General features: G+C 52.5%; 1 protein-coding gene across 1 annotated transcript in view; it reads right to left on the bottom strand.

The window, feature by feature from the left end:
• The window catches only part of Nacc2 (NACC family member 2), a 67,898-nt gene extending 62,275 nt beyond the window's left edge, over nt 1-5,623 (bottom strand). Inside the window, exon 1 of the mRNA XM_085681526.2 lies at nt 5,485-5,623. The gene's annotated coding sequence lies outside the window, so the exon portion shown is untranslated. The remainder of the gene's footprint in view (nt 1-5,484) is intronic.
• Nucleotides 5,624-16,972: the final 11,349 nt, after the last annotated feature.

Raw genomic sequence — 16,972 nt, 5'->3', positions numbered from 1 at the left:
GGACTCCCTGCTTCCCACAGTGCAAAACCCTAGTCAGAAACATCAGTGTCCCCTTAAACAGTCACAGGCCAAGGGGAGTGATGGGATAGAGGGAGGAGAGACTCTCATCACCCACCCCCAGCACCTTGGCTCTTCTTAGGGAGATAAGCGTACCCCCAGCCCCGACCTGGCTCTCAGGTCACACCCTCATTCCTATGGGGTCTCCCAGTGCAAAGCCACACCCCAAATGCACATCTTATAGCCAAGCAGGGATGGATGGGCCCTGCGCCTGCCCCCAGTGAGGGAGCCAAGCTTTCCCATTTTCTAGTCTCTTCATTTCGGAACCAGAACTGGCCACTCAACCTCTATTTTCTTAAAAGCTTTTCCCCCCTTTTTTTTAATTTAAAAAAAAATCCAATTATAGCACAAATCTCTCAGCAGGGGTCAGTGTGGAATAAGAATAGCCAAAGTTAATGGACATGACACAGGCAAGATAAATGCCTGAAGGGTTTCAAAAGTTGTATGATGCGGATTTCATTAACATTTTAATTGTAATGTATCTTTTTAATCTTCTCTCACCCTAATGGCTTTATATCCAAAAAAAAAAAAGAAGGAAAAAACTGCTGACAACAATGAAAAGTATCAATATACAAAATTTAACAAAGGCGCTTAGTAGCGCAATAGTAACTAGATTAAACGAGCAAAAACTGTGTTAACATTGTGATTTTTTAAGAGCAGAGTCAAGAGTGGAGAGGACAGAGGAGGAGAGGAGGGAGGCCAAGGACAAAGCTCCAGGGCCCCAGGAGGGAAGGGGATGGCCCAGTACTGGGGTGCCACAGAAGTCAGCAACAGGACAGGACAGCAGGTCACCTCCCCCACACCCCAGCAACACAGGAGATGAAGGGGAGAGATTCAGAAATGGAGGATGGGACAGAAGCCCCCCCCCCTTTACGCCCCTCTTCCCAACAGGGTTGGGAATGAGAAGGGACACTGGGCTGCTCCCATCAGGAGGCCGCCAGCATTTCATACTGGAAAGACTGCCTCACCAGCAGGCACCAAAGCCCACTATGCAGTCAAGGGCCTCAGCCCACTCTTGACTATCGACACACCTCTGACTTTTAAAAACGGTGGTTTTCAAAGTATTCTTGGCTCTGACTACAGATGAATGGGGATATTTTTATTTTCAATCATCAACAAGCATTCCTTGGGGGCTGGCTTTGCTGGACCCAATGGACTCGACCCCAGATCCTCCTGCCTTTCAGACTGCCATCCCTCTCCACTGGAATGCCAGGGGGCACTGGCCACCCCAGGGCCAGACAGCTCGAAGGCGTGACTCCCTGCTCACCCCCAGTGACTATATAAGGGCACTTTCAGGCCCCGTTGATCCCGCCCCTTGCCCCGCCCCACCCCACCCCTGCCTGCTTCCCAGACACCAGTGAGGGGCGGGCCTAGAGCTGGAGGCCCATCTGTGGCCGGATGCCCTCCTGGATGCCAGGCTTGATGCAAGGAGGAGGGGCAAGATTCCTAAGAGCCCCAGCCAGCTCTTCCCCGGGGACCTGGAAACAACTCCAGAGAAAAAGCCTCCTTCTCCCTGGGACTGCACCAGCCTCCCCTTAAAGGGCCAGCAATATTCCCACCAAGGGTCTCACCATCCCAGTGGCACAGGCCAGGCAGAGCCAGTCAGCTGGGAGACCTGGAGTGGGACCCAAACAGGGAGGGTCGCACAGCCTGGGGAGGGGGCAAAAATCTCCAGTAATCTGACCTTAGGTTCCCAATCAAGCAGCTTCCCAGAACCCAGGTCCGGCACTGCAGACACCAGGGCAGGCAGGGCCCTGGGTCAGAGTCCATTCTCCACTCTGCTCAGAGGACTCCCGGACTCCTGTCTGGGCAAGGGACAGGACTCCAAATAGAAGACACAGAGATGCCACTATGTTCATGGGCCTGTAATATGGAGACCCAGTCACACGGGTCTCTGCTTCTAAAACCCCGACTTCCAAGCTCAAAGACAAGCCTGGCTCTAGGAAAGTGAGGACCACAGGTGATGCCAACAGAGGCAGGCCTAGGGAAGAGTGAGAATTTGCTAAACCAGCAAAAGAGGTTGCCAGGATCCTTGCATTGGAGAGCAGGCCAGAGTAGTCACCTCAGGCCAGATCACAGGCTGCTTCTCCAGTGGTGGGGGCCCAGCCAGGGGTGGCAGAAAGCTGAAAAGAAAAAGAAACGCAGGAGGCAGTAGCAGGGGAGGCTGTGGGCAGGGCTACCCACATCTGAGAAACCAGGTAGAGACTATGCTAGCTAAACCCTCCCCCTCATGATAATGCGGGGACCAGACTTCTCACACTGCCTTAGAGAAGTATAAGGTAGATGTAGTCCGGGATAAGTCCAGAAACCCCAGTTTTGGGGTGAAGGGAGGAGCAAGCCAGCTCTAAACAGGTTCCTGCACCCCTCCATCACCTGACGACCACACCCAGGCAGAGCAGACTCCACAAGCTCCCTCATGGAGCCAGGCGCAGGCAGCCTATACCTGCCAGGAGCTGCTAAAGCCAGTGTCCCAGGGGCTGGTGATACCTGTCTCCCGCTTCATCACAGGGCTCTGCTTCCCTCTCCAAGGCCTGGAGCAGGGTGTAAGAACACACACCTGTTATTTCAGGTTTTAGGGGGCTGGAGGATCAGGGCTTCAAGGTCATCCTCAGCTACATATTGAGTTCAAGGCCAGCCTGAACTACAGAAGACTCAGTCTCAAAAAAAAAAAAAAATCAAAGTAAAAACGGGTCTAAAAGTCCACACAGTTTCCTCAGCCCAGGGTGACCCCCTAGAAACATAGCCATGGATACCAGCATCCATCCCCATTCCAACCAGCCAAAACTCCTCAGAGCTGGAAGGCAGCCTTTGTCATCCTGCAAAGCCAGGCCCAGTTTGAGGCCAGCATGGGCCAGACAGACACAGCACATAAACAGCTATCAAGGCAAGGGTGGGTACCAACAGTGAAAGCAGCATACACGGGGGAGGGGGGCGCACATCAAAGTCACTTTCTCAAATATGCTCCTTATGCTGGGGGCTTATGGCTTTGTGGCAGATGAAAACAGGGACTGAGGCCTGACAGTGGTTCATGGTTACTGGACCCTCAAACAGAACACTCTGAACAGCCCACCCCGATACCCAAGCTGATTTCAACTCCCCACCCCTACCCCCATACATGACCCTGTAAGCTCTCCAGAGAACTTCCTGGAAGCCACCAGGCTAGAGAAGCCGAGCCCACAAGACAGGAGATAGGGAGATTTCATGGGCTAGGGCGTGCAGAAAGCAGGTCTAGGGAAGGGAGTGGAGGAAACACGGACAGCCAGAGCTGGCAGCCACTGGGTGCCATGCGCACTCTAGGATCAAGGATGTCAGAGGCAGGGACTCGATTCTTGTTGAAGCAACCACAGCTCTTGGTTTCTGCCCCATTAGTGCTGGATCCCTATGCCGAGATCAGACAAGACCCTAGCGATCACATAGACACCCCCACACACACGCAAATCAGGCAGGCAGGACCTCTGTGGCAAACAGGGCCTCTGCGCACCAACCAGCTCACCACCTGAAACCACTGTTCTGAGAGGACAAAAGTAGGCTCACGAACTAGTCTGAAAAAGGGCTTGGTGAGGCCGTCAAAGTCATGTACGAGCCTCTCTCCCAGGAAGAGGCACTCTGGACACCCCACACATAATGCCAGCAGTCCATAATGCAGACTGATGTTGGATGCATAGCCCAGGAGCAGCCTGGCGCTCAGCTCTTGCAGCACAAGCGTTTCTCTCTGATAGTGTTTCCCAGCACTCTAAATGGCTGCAAGCTCCGGGAATCAGCGGGGTTCAGATGCCAGGGTGCACAGCCTTCACCCAGCACCATCCTGCCGTGGGCATGACCACCGAGAAAAGATCTCTGGTCACTGAGAACTGACAAGTGATACCTCCTTCTACTTGTGCTAATTCCAACCAGCTGGCCCAAAGAACAAGGGATAGCTGCGCCTGGGTCTCACCTCTTTCCTTCATCTGGGCTCCAGCCGAGGTGCCACCCAATAAGGAAGTGCCATGGAGGATCCTTGAAGGAAAGAAGAGTGAAGGACACTGGCGGACAGAGTGGGTGGCTCCACGTGCCTGGATAAGACTGTTGGAGGTTGAGACTAGATATCATGCCGGCTGTCCATCCCCTAGCTGAGAAAGCCTTGTCCCCTCAACTGTGAAATGAAAAGTCACTGCCAACTCTCCCAGGACATCATGAGGATTAAAGACCACACACAGAGTCCAGAGCCCCACGGGACATCCTACCCTCATCTTTGGTCAAAATGGACAAAAGGGAATAGCAGTCAAGAACTTGTAGGAGGAAGAAGACAGAAAAGGGAACCAGAGGCAGGAGAGTAGGGTCAGAGAGCTGCACCTGGGAGGACCGGGACATGAACGTGCACATCAATTGCTCAGAGGGCTTTACTAGACCAAGAGCCCAGCCAGGCCACCAAGGATCATGACCCAGCCCTCTCCACCCCTTTATTGGCTCAGCCGCAACACTTCTCAGAGCTACACCTGGCTAGTCTAGAGGGCCCAAAAGACCATCTCCAACGGGGAGCTCCAATAAGAGGGAGCAGGGGACAGTAGGAGTTGTCGGTGAAGTCAGCTCCAGGTAGCAAAAAGGGGAGCCCACAAACCCTAGGGTTCAAAAAAGCACCAGGAGGGTATCAGCAGTTAGCAGCGCTGAACAGATCTGCCCGGGGAAACGAACCCAGAGAAGGGCTGAAGCGACCCCGCTGACTCGCAAAATATACGCGCAGGAGGAGCAGGTACTGAGTACCAGCCTAGGGAAAGAAGCCATTGAGACGCCCAATCTCACCTCCCCCAGCCCCAAACACCCCTAAGTTTTCTTAGAGAAGAGTCTGGAGACCTTAACAACTTTGCAGAGATGCAGAAACAGGGACAAGCCAAAAGCCTCCTCCCACCGCAGCGACCCCCAGTGTCTTCCAAGGTTGGAGTTATCACCAGAGAGAAAGGGAGGCAGTGACGACCCCTGCCCACCAACTGGCCCACCTAGCTAGAGAGGGCGGGCGCGGGCCGAGTCTGATGCGCAGACGCGCTGCCTCTGACCTGGCCGGCCAGGAGGGGTGTGTCCCCTATGCCCTGGCTAGGGGCCAGTGTCATCAGGGCTTTCCCTCCCGTCCCGGCCAGACCCGGGGTCTCCCGTGACCAAAAGACCCCGGCGGGAAAGGAAGACGCTAGCGCTCCGGGAGCCCCAGCTCTGGAGGGGCCGGGGCCGGGCTCTGGGCTGGGACAGCTCGGCGAACCGGCCCTCTCCGCCCCGCGGCCCGCGCGCAGCTCCAGCGCGGCCCGCACCCCACTCGGCCGCGCCCCGGGCGCGCGGCGGGCACTGCGGCAGGCAGCGGGTGCGCAAGTTGGGCGGCCGCGCCGCGGAGTTTGCGGGAAGTGCGGGCGGGACGACTGGCCCGCGGCGGAAACGGCGCGACGCGCGCCAAGTTGGCCGTACCTGCGGGCACCCGGCCCGGTCCGGCCTGGGCAGCTGCGGCGCCGCCCGCGGCAGGAAGTGCTCCGGCGTCCCCGAGCTCCGGCGCCCGCGGACTTTCTCCGACCTCGCCCAGCACCGGCGGCCGCACCGCGGCGGGGGCGGGGCGCGGGGGAGGCGCCCGCGGGCTGTTTAAAGGGACAGAGCGCCGACCGCGCTCGCGCGCGTACTCGTCGCCAGGTGGGCGCGGGAGAGGAAAGCCCAAGGGGGTCTGGTGGGAGATCCCGACACGGAGAGTTGCTGCGCCAGCCCTCCCGAGCGCTTAGCGTCCGTGACTGCGCGAGGCACCAGAGGGGCTGGGATCAGCGGCCGGACAGGGGAACGACCTGGGTCGCCCGGCTCCAACCTCTTAATTCCTCGCGGCCGCGCTTACAAACCCACCAGCCTTAGATAGGAAATCGCGTGACCGAGCAACCTTGGAGCAAGTACCTCCCGGCACGAGTACCTCCTGCCCACCGACTTACAGCAGTCTGGAGGAGACTCTAGTATTCCAGCCGGATGGGATCCGGGAGTGTAACAGCCCCTAGTCACCGTCAGCCGGGCTCTCTCTTCGCCCAAGGCCATATTCTAGTGACTGGTCTGGGTTTTTTAAGTCAAATGTCTAGAAATAAAGCCGGGCACACTCCTGAAAGTACCCAGGAGTCCCCTGTCTACCTCTCCCAACCTGAGTCCCTTTGTGTTCAGGCACCAGTGCCCTTTGAGGGTCACAGCCATCCTTGACCCTATACCCACACGGTTGGTGCCAGGAAAGAGGTCATGAGCAAGGTCACTGGGAGGAAGGGCATTAAGTGAACAAAGTTGACCCATCCCTTCCCAAGACCTTGGCTGCTGGCTAAGGTCATTGACAGGCATTAGCTTGCCGGAGCATCCTGGACCCTGGCCTCAAGTTTAGTCCTTGCCTTGGTCAGAACTGACCCTTAACCTGAGCTTGGCTTCAGTTCTGCTTCTAGAAAACACCTTCACCCCCAACCCCCATCATAACAACACACTAGCTCATTCCCCTGTCTGCCCACCCAGAAGATGGCTATGGAACCTCAACCCTGGGCTTTCCCCCAGAACCCCACTTGGATCTATCTAAATTTGGCCTCAGGTCCAAAGCCCAGCCCCACACTGCCAGCCTCTTTAGGAGAGGGGCAAGAATCTGCAGGCTGGAGACCTCCCAACCACACCTGACTGAGCTGGAGGTAACGTGGGCCGAGCACAGGCACTTAGGCATTACTGCCGCCTGCTCCTGCTCCACACAGCAGTGAGTGGAAGAAGGGCTGGTCTCCCAGAGAGGGTGCACGCCTGAGGCCCAGGCAGGAAATGGCAGCCACAGAGGATTCCTTCAGTCTTAAATAGCCTCTCCAGTGCCTTTAATTTCAGCATTTAGGAGTCAGAGGCAGGAGGATCTCTGTGAGTTCGAGGCAAGCCTGGTCTACACAGGAAGCTCCAGGACAGTCAGAGCTACATAGAGAGACTGTCTCAAAAAATAAAAAAACACCTCACCTCCAGTACACCAGAAGCAATTCACCAGGCACCGAAGTTCTCCCATCACCAGGGCTGGGTCACTGTGTACAGAAAGGACCCCTAGGTGGAGATGGTCCCAGGCACCCCTTACACTCTCCTACTGAAAGCCATTGAGCTAGCACCTCGCAGTGTGCATGTTTGCTTTATTCTTTTAATTTGTAAATGTTATTATTATTAACATTAATATTTGGCAAAGCTGGAGATAAAATCTAAAACCCAGAGCTTCCTTGTGTACTGGATAGGAGCACTACTCCCAGCCCCAAAACATTTTCCTTATTTTTATGTGCATTTGTGCTTTGCCTGCGTGTACACCTCTGTAAAGATGTCCGATCCTGGAACTGGAATTACCAACAGCTATGAGCTGCCACATGGCTGCTGGAAACTGAACCCAGGACCTTTGGAAGAGCAATAGGTGCCATCTCTCCAGCCCCCAAAGCCTTTTCTTTAATGATATATTAGGAGAACACCAGGAGATGACTTAGTCAATAAACAAGTGCTATGCACACAAGAGGAGCTCGGTTACGGTACCCTAGGCTCACAATAAAAGTCAATCAGGCATGACTGGTGAAAACGCAGTGGAGAGCAATCCAGAAAGATACCTAACATCATCCTCCATCCTCCATATGTATGTGCACACATGTGTGCCTACACACATGCAAGCACACAGACATGTGAAAAAAAAGACAACAGGTATCAGTTATTATGCATACACAAGCCTTCGCTTGCCTCCTTGCACATTTTTAACGCAAACATTAAGTATTTACAAATCCTAGCCTGGCCTGGCCTGTGCCTATGCTCAGAACACGAGCACATTGCCTAATTCAATGTTGACAACAAACCTATGAGGTCAGCTCTCTTAATTCCTGTTTTATACATGAGAAGAATTCAGTTTAGGAGGAAGATGCAGGCCAGCTCAGGGCTCGCTTAGTTCATGTTCTGCAGTAGAGACTCTGCAGAATGAGGACTTAGCAGAGTGCATCTCCTGAACTTGAGCAGCACAGAGTAAGACCCCCAGCAGGAGGCATTGAGTGGGGGGGGGATGGGAGGGGGAGGACATACAGCTTGCCTGCAGAATGCTCGCCAGTCCAGCAGGAGGCTTTTATAGCCTGTCTGCCACACAAAGGACAACCACTAGGAAGTGCAGGGTCACCTCTAGCTGAGCCCTCAGGGTCTTCCTCCTTTTATTTGGAAAACAACAGACTGTGATAAATCATAAATAGCCTAGTGGGGTGTGGTGGTGCATGCCTTAATTCCAGCACTTTGGAAGCAGAGGCAGGTGGATCTCTAAATTCAAAGGCAACCTGGTCTACAAACAGCAACAAAAATCTCCAAACAAACCGTGCAGCCACAGAGATGGGGCCCTAAGCAGCCACACACCGAAACCATACCAGCACAGGAAACTCTTTGTTTCCCTGGGAATCCTGATAGTTTAGGAGCTCCTACCCCCAGGACTGAAGTCCCCAGAGGCCTGTGGGAGAACTCCAAAAGTATAAGCAGAGCAAGGTGTGGGTCTAAATGCCCAGGCCTAGGGTGAGAACTGCTTCTTTCCCTCCAAGACTTGTGTTATGGCTGCTTCCTCCACTCATGATGTTACACGTTGGAGACCATGTTCCCCTCAGAAGGGCTCTTCCCACCTTCCACACTATAGCCAGTATTGGCTTCACCTGCTGCACTTCTGGCCCACCTCAAAATCCAGGAGCAAGCAGCCCACCTGGGTGCTTGTGTCATGAACACATTTTACAGCCCTCCACCTCTACCTTTGAGCCCAGGATAGCCTACTCTCCTCCAGATAAGAACAGGCCTTCGACCCTCCTCCTGTTGTTGTGACCAAGTAGCTGACAAGACCATTTTAGGCAGCTGAGCATAGTGGTGTGCACCTGTAATCCCAGCACTGGGAGGCAGAGGCAGGCGGATCTCTGTGAGTTCAAGGCCAGCCTGGTCTACAGAGTGAGTTCCAGGAGAGCCAAGTCTGTTACACAGAGAAACCCTGTCTCAAACCCCCTCCCAACACCCATATACATGTACACAGATACACACATACACACGTACACAGACACATATACATGTACACAGACACACACAAACTCTCGGGTGAAAAAGGACTTATTTTCACTTACAATTCAGGGATACTGTCCATCATGGCAGGGAAGGCATAGCGGCAGGAGGTCACTTGCTCACATCTCTGTGGGTCAGGAAGCAGACCTGGGGAATGTCCCCCCCCCCATAGCACATTCCAACCCCAGGCTAGCACCACCCATGCAGCGGCACCACCCACCTTGGAAGTTCTAGTCACACTGGGTTTTATATGTTATGTCTTTCACGGTGCTGAGCCTACTCTTGTGCCCCAGTGCCTTTGTTCCTGCTGTCATGCGAATCAGCTGTGCCTAGTGACACATTGCTGGGCACATTTGCAAACATGCTTATAATCATAACACTCTGCACGTAAAATCGGGAGAATCAGAAATTCAAGGTCATCTTCAGCTACAGAGTAAATTCAAGGCAAACCTGGGCTACATTGGCAAATGCTTTTAGTCCCAGAACAGGAGAACAGGAGAGGCAGAGGCAGATGGATCTCTGTGAGTTCCAGCCAACCAGGACAATATAGTGAGGTCCTATCTCAAAACACACACTCATATGCACACACACACACACACACACCAAGCAACACAAGAAAAACAAAAGAAACTTATTCAATATGTCTACATTAGAAAGAGAGGCCAAAAGAGGGACACAGTGAGTCCCAAGACTATCTGCAGGGTGCTGACAGGTTCAGGACTGAGCAGGGGGTTAGAGGTACGCAGACTTCAGTATTCCTGGCCTTGTGCTTCTTCACTGGCCCATCATAGTTCTGCTCTGGACCATCTTACAAACTGGACTGCTAAGTTGTTAATGTATTCATTGTCTTTTGAACCTAGGGTTTCGCATGTGCTGGTAAATGCCCTACCACTGAATTGTGTTCCCAGCCCTAATTTTTTTATTGACTTTTTACAAAAATGTATAGCTTATTTTTATTTTATTTGCATTGGTGTTTTGCTACATGTCTGTCGGTGTAAGGATGCCAGATATTGGAATTACAGACAGTTGTGAGCTGCCATGTACTTTCTAGGACTTGAACCAAGGTCCTACTAGGGAGGACAGTCAATGCTCTTAACCACTGAGCCACTTCTCCAGCCCCTCCCAGGCCTAATTTGTTCATTGTCTTTAGGGGAGGTCGGTAATCTGTTCTGTGGGACTTTGGAAGTCAAAGGGAATCCATAGGGAAAGATCAAGGACAATAGGACAACAATTTACGTCTTCAGCCAAATGAAGGAGACAGACAGCAAGTGAAGACACACAGACCAGGACTTCATTTTGCTTTTGGTTACCTTGTGGGCCCACATGAAGTATCAATGCTTTTTAGCAGAAAGTTCAACTCCTCCTTTTTCCCTTTTTTTTTTGGGGGGGGGGAGAGATGGGGGTGAAAGAGTTCTCTGTGTAATCCTGGCTGTCCTGGAGCTCACTCACTTTGTAGACCAGGCTAGCCTGAAACTCACAGAGATCCGCCTGCCTCTGGCCTCCCGAATGCCGGGATTAAAGGCGTGCCCCACCACACCATGCTCATTTTGGTGAATTACAATCAGGTGTGCGCCACCACACCAGGCTTATTTTGGTGAATTACAGGTCACCAGGATTATTTTGGTGAATTACAGGTCAGGTGTGCCCCATCATACCAGGATTATTTTGGTGGTGGAGATCAAGCCCAATCTTTGTCCAGGCCAGGCCAGCACACTACTAACTGAGCCATATCCTTAGCCCCAAAGCAGCTTATAAACGCCTGTTTCCCCCTGCGTGAAAGAGTCACAAGGGCTGCGTGGCACTCCATGTCCCTGCTTGACCTACATATACAGGTACAGGTCCCCATTGGTCCACTGTCTTATCGCTGGCTGCAGCAACCCACCAAGTCTGCTTGAGAGCCTGAGGCTGTCTGTCTGTCTCCTTGTCCTGGGAACTGCCTGGGGACATGGGGGCGGGGTGGGGGGGGGGGTCCGCCAGCTGAGGAGGAATCCCTTTGTCCCTGTCTGAGTTCTGGCCCCCTCTTGTCAATATGGCTAGACCCCCTTCCACGGGCCTTTGCCAGCCAAGAAGGCTATACTCCCGACAACAGTAAACCCACCAGAGTTCCCTCAAACTGGCTTGCTTGTAACCCCCAGGACTGCAAGTGGGCAAAGGCTATTCTCAGCAAGACTGATCCAGAACACTAGGAAGGGCCTAACTCCACCACCTCGCTGGGGACCCAAGCGGCAGCCTTGCCAGAGCACAATCTTGCTGGTCAACATTGGACACCAGCCCACGTTTGTCTTCACTCTGCCCCCAGAACCTGGGTATCCAGGTCAACTGGCAGCCTACACAGACTCAAACCAAAGGAAGATGCCCTGAGGTGTGTGGGTGGAGCCTCTCCTACAGAGCCGCCCACAAAGGCTCTTGCCCTTCCCCTGCCTTGAATCTAGGCTCTTGACAGTTACCAGTTAATGGGTATGGACTCCGGTTGGGGCCACAGGCCGTGTTTCTGGCCCCTGCCCAGGTTCTGCTTCAAACGAGAAAGCACCTTGAGCCTCAGGGTGCCTCCACTGACCGAGCTCCTGGGGCCTCCAGTACCTTTGAATGTCATTTCGGAGATCAATGTTGAGTCCAACAAGTCAGCCTTGGCTCTGAGGCCAGACACCAATCACTTCTAGGAGGCTCATGTCCACACCAGGCACTCATCCCTGTGGCGAACAGGAAGGGGCTGGCTCAGGAGGCAGGAAGCCGGTGACAGGCCCTCGAGATCCAGCCCCAGTACTCAAGGGCCTCATGAATGAGGCAGATCTGCGGGACCCCTGAGGGAAGGGCTTTAGGTTCCTATGTTTCTGCCTGTCCTGCAGATCAACATAGGCACTGGAGAAGAGGAGGCATGTGACTCCTGAGGTTGTGTGTGTGTGTTCCTGCTCTGTCCCTCCTGTGCCTAGTGACTATCTGGCTTCCACCTTCTCCCTAGCCTGCCACCTGCTAACCACATTGTCCTTAGTGGCCACAGGACCTTTGTACCATGACTCCTCTGAGATGGAACATGTTGTCTTCCCGCTTTAACAGCTGAATTCCAGTCATCTTTCAGGCCTGGGTGACAGATTGTTGTGTGACAGTTTCCCTGAGATGGAAACGTTTTATCCTTGAGGGCAAACTCCTTAAGCCAAGCGGTAAACAGCTCAAAACAGCTTGAGAAAGTCCCTGAAACCGATCAAATTCACTAGAGCCTTCCTCACGTGAGTAATCAATAAACACCGAGGATCACTCTCAAAGAAGCCAAGCAACAAAGAAGACTCAGACCAGACCAGCTGCCTGGAAAAGCAGCAACCAGCCAAACTGCCAGGAGAGGTTTAGAACAACCAAGTTATTTGGAAGGGACATTCTCCTACTTGCAGGCAGTGCAGTGTGCTCCAGGTTCCCAGCTTCTGTAAGCTGTCACCTACGCAGGGGTGGGCTTTGGTGATGCAGCTGTCTTTGAGTGAGTCCTGTCTGCTCCTGTAAGTACCCCATCTCCCACATTCTTGTAAATAACCCCAATAAAACTCATTGGTTCACTATGTTGGACTTTGGTGATATCTGTCATGGTTATTTATTTATTTATTTATTTTTAAGATTTATTTATTCTGTGTACAGCCTTCTGCCTGCAGGCCAGAAGAGGGTAGCAGATCTCATTACAGATAGTTGTGAGCCGTCATGTGGTTGCCAGGAATTGAACTCAGGACCTTTAGAAGAGCAAGCAGTACTCTTTGCCCCTGTCATGGTCTCCTTATCTGGGGTAAGAAGATGTGTGTGTTGTGTCTTACCAGGAAAAATCTTGTCACACAACACAGGTCCTCAGGGAAAGAGTCCTCAGTACCCCAGCCAGTGCTCGGCAGTAGCAGTGATCACAGCAGCCATAGCAGCCACGGCCACAGCTGCCACAGCAGACACAGCAGGCACAGCAGGCACAGCAGGCACAGCAGGCACAGCAGGCACAGCAGCCACAGCTGCCACAGCAGGCACAGCAGCCCCAGCAGCCCCAGCAGCCCCCTTCCTGGGAATGAAGGATCAGAGCTGCCACTTACTGAAGGCACAAAATCTACTCAAGTTCTTTGACTGTGGGACTTAGATTCTGAGTCCAGAATAAAGATGGCCTGGGATTCTGCAGCAGGAAGAGATGATGGGCACCACAGATGGGGGGCTATAAGAAAACAGGGCTCCTGTGAGAAACTTCTTGTGGACTTCTGTCTCAGGAGAGAAGATAGACCTATGAATAGAGTGTATCGGGGGTTGGGGATACAGTGTACAGGTTGGTACAGTGCTTGCCAACATGCACAAACCCCTGGATTCTATCCTCAGCCCTGCGTAAACAGGGTATGGCACACACCGCAATACCGCCAGTTGGGAGGTGGAGACACTAAGACCAGGAATTTGATGTCATCCTCAGCTTCAGAGTGAGTTCAAGGCCAGCCTGGGCCGCAGGAGACAGGGCCGCACATATGGTGAGACCCCCACATACTCTCATTGCTGCAGCTAAAATGGAAAAAAAGGAAACAACTGAGCAGTCGGGACTGATAGGATGTGGAAAATTCAGAATCCTGAGGGTGGCTGGGGACACCTTGAGAAATCACATGGCAGGACTGGAGAGGTACCTCAATGGTTAAGAACACTTGCCATTCTGGCAGAGGACTGGGTTTAGTTCCCAGTACCCACATGGTGACTCACAACCATCCTTAACCCCAGCTGTAGCTCTAGTGCTCTCAGCCCAGTGTGCACAGTGTGCACACACATACACGCTGGCAAAACACTAATACACATGAAACTAAATCAATAGTCATGTTTGAAAAAAAAAAGAAAGGCCGGGTGGTGGTGACGCATGTCTTTAATCCAAGCACGCTGGAGGCAGAGGCAGGCAGATCTCTGTGAGTCTGAGGTCAGCCTGGTCTACAGAGCTAGTTCCAGGGTAGACTCCAAAGCCACAGAGAAACCCTGTCTCAAAAAACAAAATAAATTAATAAATAAATAAATAGCCAAAAAGAAACGAAGAAAGAAAGAAGGAAGGAAGGAAGGAAGGAAGGAAGGAAGGAAGGAAGGAAGGAAGGAAAGAAATGATCCCTTGAAGGGGCTGGAGAGATGGCTCAGCGGTTAAGAGCACTGCCTGTTCTTCCAAAGGTCCTGAGTTCAATTCCCAGCAACCACATGGTGGCTCACAACCATCTGTAATGAGGTCTGGTGCCCTCTTCTGGCCTGTAGGCATGCACACAGACAGAATATTGTATACATAATAAATAAATATTAAAAAAAAAAGAAATTAAAGGTGGTGGTGGCACACACCTTTAATTCCAGCCCTGGGGAGGCAGAGGCAGGTGGATCTCTGTGAGTTCAAAGCCAGCCTGGTCTAGAGAGTGAGTTCCAGACAGGCTCCAAAGCTAAAGAGAAACCCTGTCTCAAAACCCTACCTCCCAAAAATGAAATTCCTTGACAGGCTCTCCCCATCAATGCACAAAGGGTGACTCTACAACCTAGCAGCCCTTCCTCTGAGTGAGCACCCAAGACAGGTGAAAGCGAGGAGTTGGGTCAGACAGCAGTTTTTTATACAGTTATGTCAGAGAGTTTATATACCTTGTGTAAGGCCCTGCAGTCTATCTCCAGCACCACAAATATAATTAGACAGAACAATTTAAAGTAAATAAATAAAAGCAGGTGTCAGTGAGATTACTTGCACACTCGTGTATGTATCGGCATATCAAATAATGGTGGACGCGGCAGTAGGCAATGAGGACCAGTGGATAAACGTCAAGGGGTCCATCCACACAACACAGCCACCTCAGCCTCAGCAGGGAGGAGGTCTGCCACTTGCTACCCCAGGGATTGACTGGGAGGACCACACGCTGAGAAGTGAGCCAGTCACAAAAGGTTATATCCTGTGAGGTCCCCAGAGTCCTCAGATCCATGGAGATCAAAGGAAGAGAGGGCGGGGTGAGGGGATGGGGTGGGCAGCCAGGGTTTGAATGGAGGCAGTAGCCACAGGAATGGGGTCTGGTGACAGCTGCCTAGCAGAGTGACTTAGCTCAACACATTGGACACTCAGAAACCACTGAGATGGTGCAGCCCCGCAGACACCAGGAGGAAGGGCAGGAGTGAGGCACTTCTGGTTCCCACTGCGGAGGTAGACCTGGAAGAGAGCACCCACCAATAGGTGCCCTGTGCTGTGGCTGCCCCAACAAGTCAAGCCCTTCCTGAAATATATGGGCAAGGTGTTAGAGACCACTGCTCATGGCAACTGTCCCCTTGTCCCCGGAGCAGAAATTTCTCCTTGTATCTCTATTTATTTATTTGACTTCTAATTTTTATTTATTTATTTATTTATTTTTTGGACAAAGTTTCTGTATGTAGCCCTCACTATTTTGGAGCTTGCTTGTAATTTAAGCTGCCTCAAACTCACAGAGATCCACCTATCTCTGCCTCCCAAGTGCTCTATTAAGATGTGTACCTTGTCCAGTTTGTTATCTCTTGATTATAGGTTGAAGGATAGACAGGCAGCAGGCAGTCTACCCTAAAAACCATGCACACCCAGCTTTCCTGGAGGCGCGCACACTCCTTTTATCCTGTTGATTCACCTCTCAGACCAGGACAGAGTGTCCTTGACCTCATCAGTTCCTGCTACACTGGCTTAGGTCTGGAAATTTGCCTCGAAGAACCAGAGATCTTAGAGTCCCTGAGAAGGTCGTAGAGTCAGCTGGCCTGCAGTTGACCCCATCCCTGCCTGGGCCCTGTTTCATTTCATTCACTTGGCATCAGTCCATCTACCCCTCAGCCCCACTGGAGGCTAAGCCAGGGTAAGCATGGCAGGCCTGGTCCCCCAGTACTTGCAAGCCTGGTGACCCAGATGGCCCTGTCTGCTTGTGAACTGGCGGCTTGGTGGAGCAGGTGAACAGTGAAGTCTGCCCACTGCTCACTCTCTTGCTGATAAAAAGAACCCCACCCACTTCACCAGTGAAATTCTGAGAGCAGAGCCAGGTTCATCTAAGCCTCAGCCTTTCCCTCCACCTTCTGCAGTAAAACTGTGTAAGGCCTTTGTTTAGCAGTCCAATGTGACTAGAGGTTGGAATAAAAATGTGAACTTATTCACCTGACTGGGCTCCTAAGAAGCCCTCACTTGGGCAGCTTCTGTGAACCCCGTGACCACCACTGAGATACTCCCGACTGTAGGAGCCTGAGTCACAGCATGACCCAGCCAGGGAAATTGAATTGTACCCTGTTCCCCTCTATTTGGTCCAGGCACAAGCAATGCGGAGTGTGATAAAAGCTGGGGAAATTCATCATAGTCTGGGACAGGCTGACACTGGGGCTGGGCATCTGCCAAATGCTGGAGTCCTGCTCTGTGGTGGGTTGAATGACCCCCATAGGCTCATATATTTGAGTGCTTAGTTATCAGGGAGTGGCACTACCTAGAAGGCTTAGGAAGTATGGCCTTGTTGGGGTAGATGTAGCCTTGTCAGAGGAAGTGTGTTACTGGGGAAATGCTCTGAGGTGTCAGAAGCTCAAGCCAGGCCCAGTGGCTGTCTTCCTGCTGCCTGCCTATCCAGATGTAGAACTCTCAGCTAAGTCTCCAGCTGCATGTCTGCCTGCGCGCCACCATGCCCCCTACCCCTGCCATGATGACAATGGAGCAAACCTCTGAAACTATAAGCCAGCCTCAATTAAATGCTTCCCTTTATCAGAGTTCTGTGATCATGGTGTCTCTTCACAGCACTAGAACACTAAGACAGGCTCCGTCCATATACCACACGTGTGCTTGGCTCCACCATTGGACCTGCCATGGAAATGCTCATGGAGTCCCCGTAGAACCCACAGCCCAGCGTCGGTCCTGAAAGGGTATGACCAGGAAGACACAGGTGGGCTTTCATCGTCATCATCC

Source organism: Myodes glareolus, chromosome 21 (assembly GCF_982192425.1).
Source record: "Myodes glareolus chromosome 21, mMyoGla1.1, whole genome shotgun sequence".
Classification (NCBI taxonomy): Eukaryota; Metazoa; Chordata; class Mammalia; order Rodentia; family Cricetidae; genus Myodes; species Myodes glareolus.
This window is presented reverse-complemented; position numbering and strand designations above follow the sequence as displayed.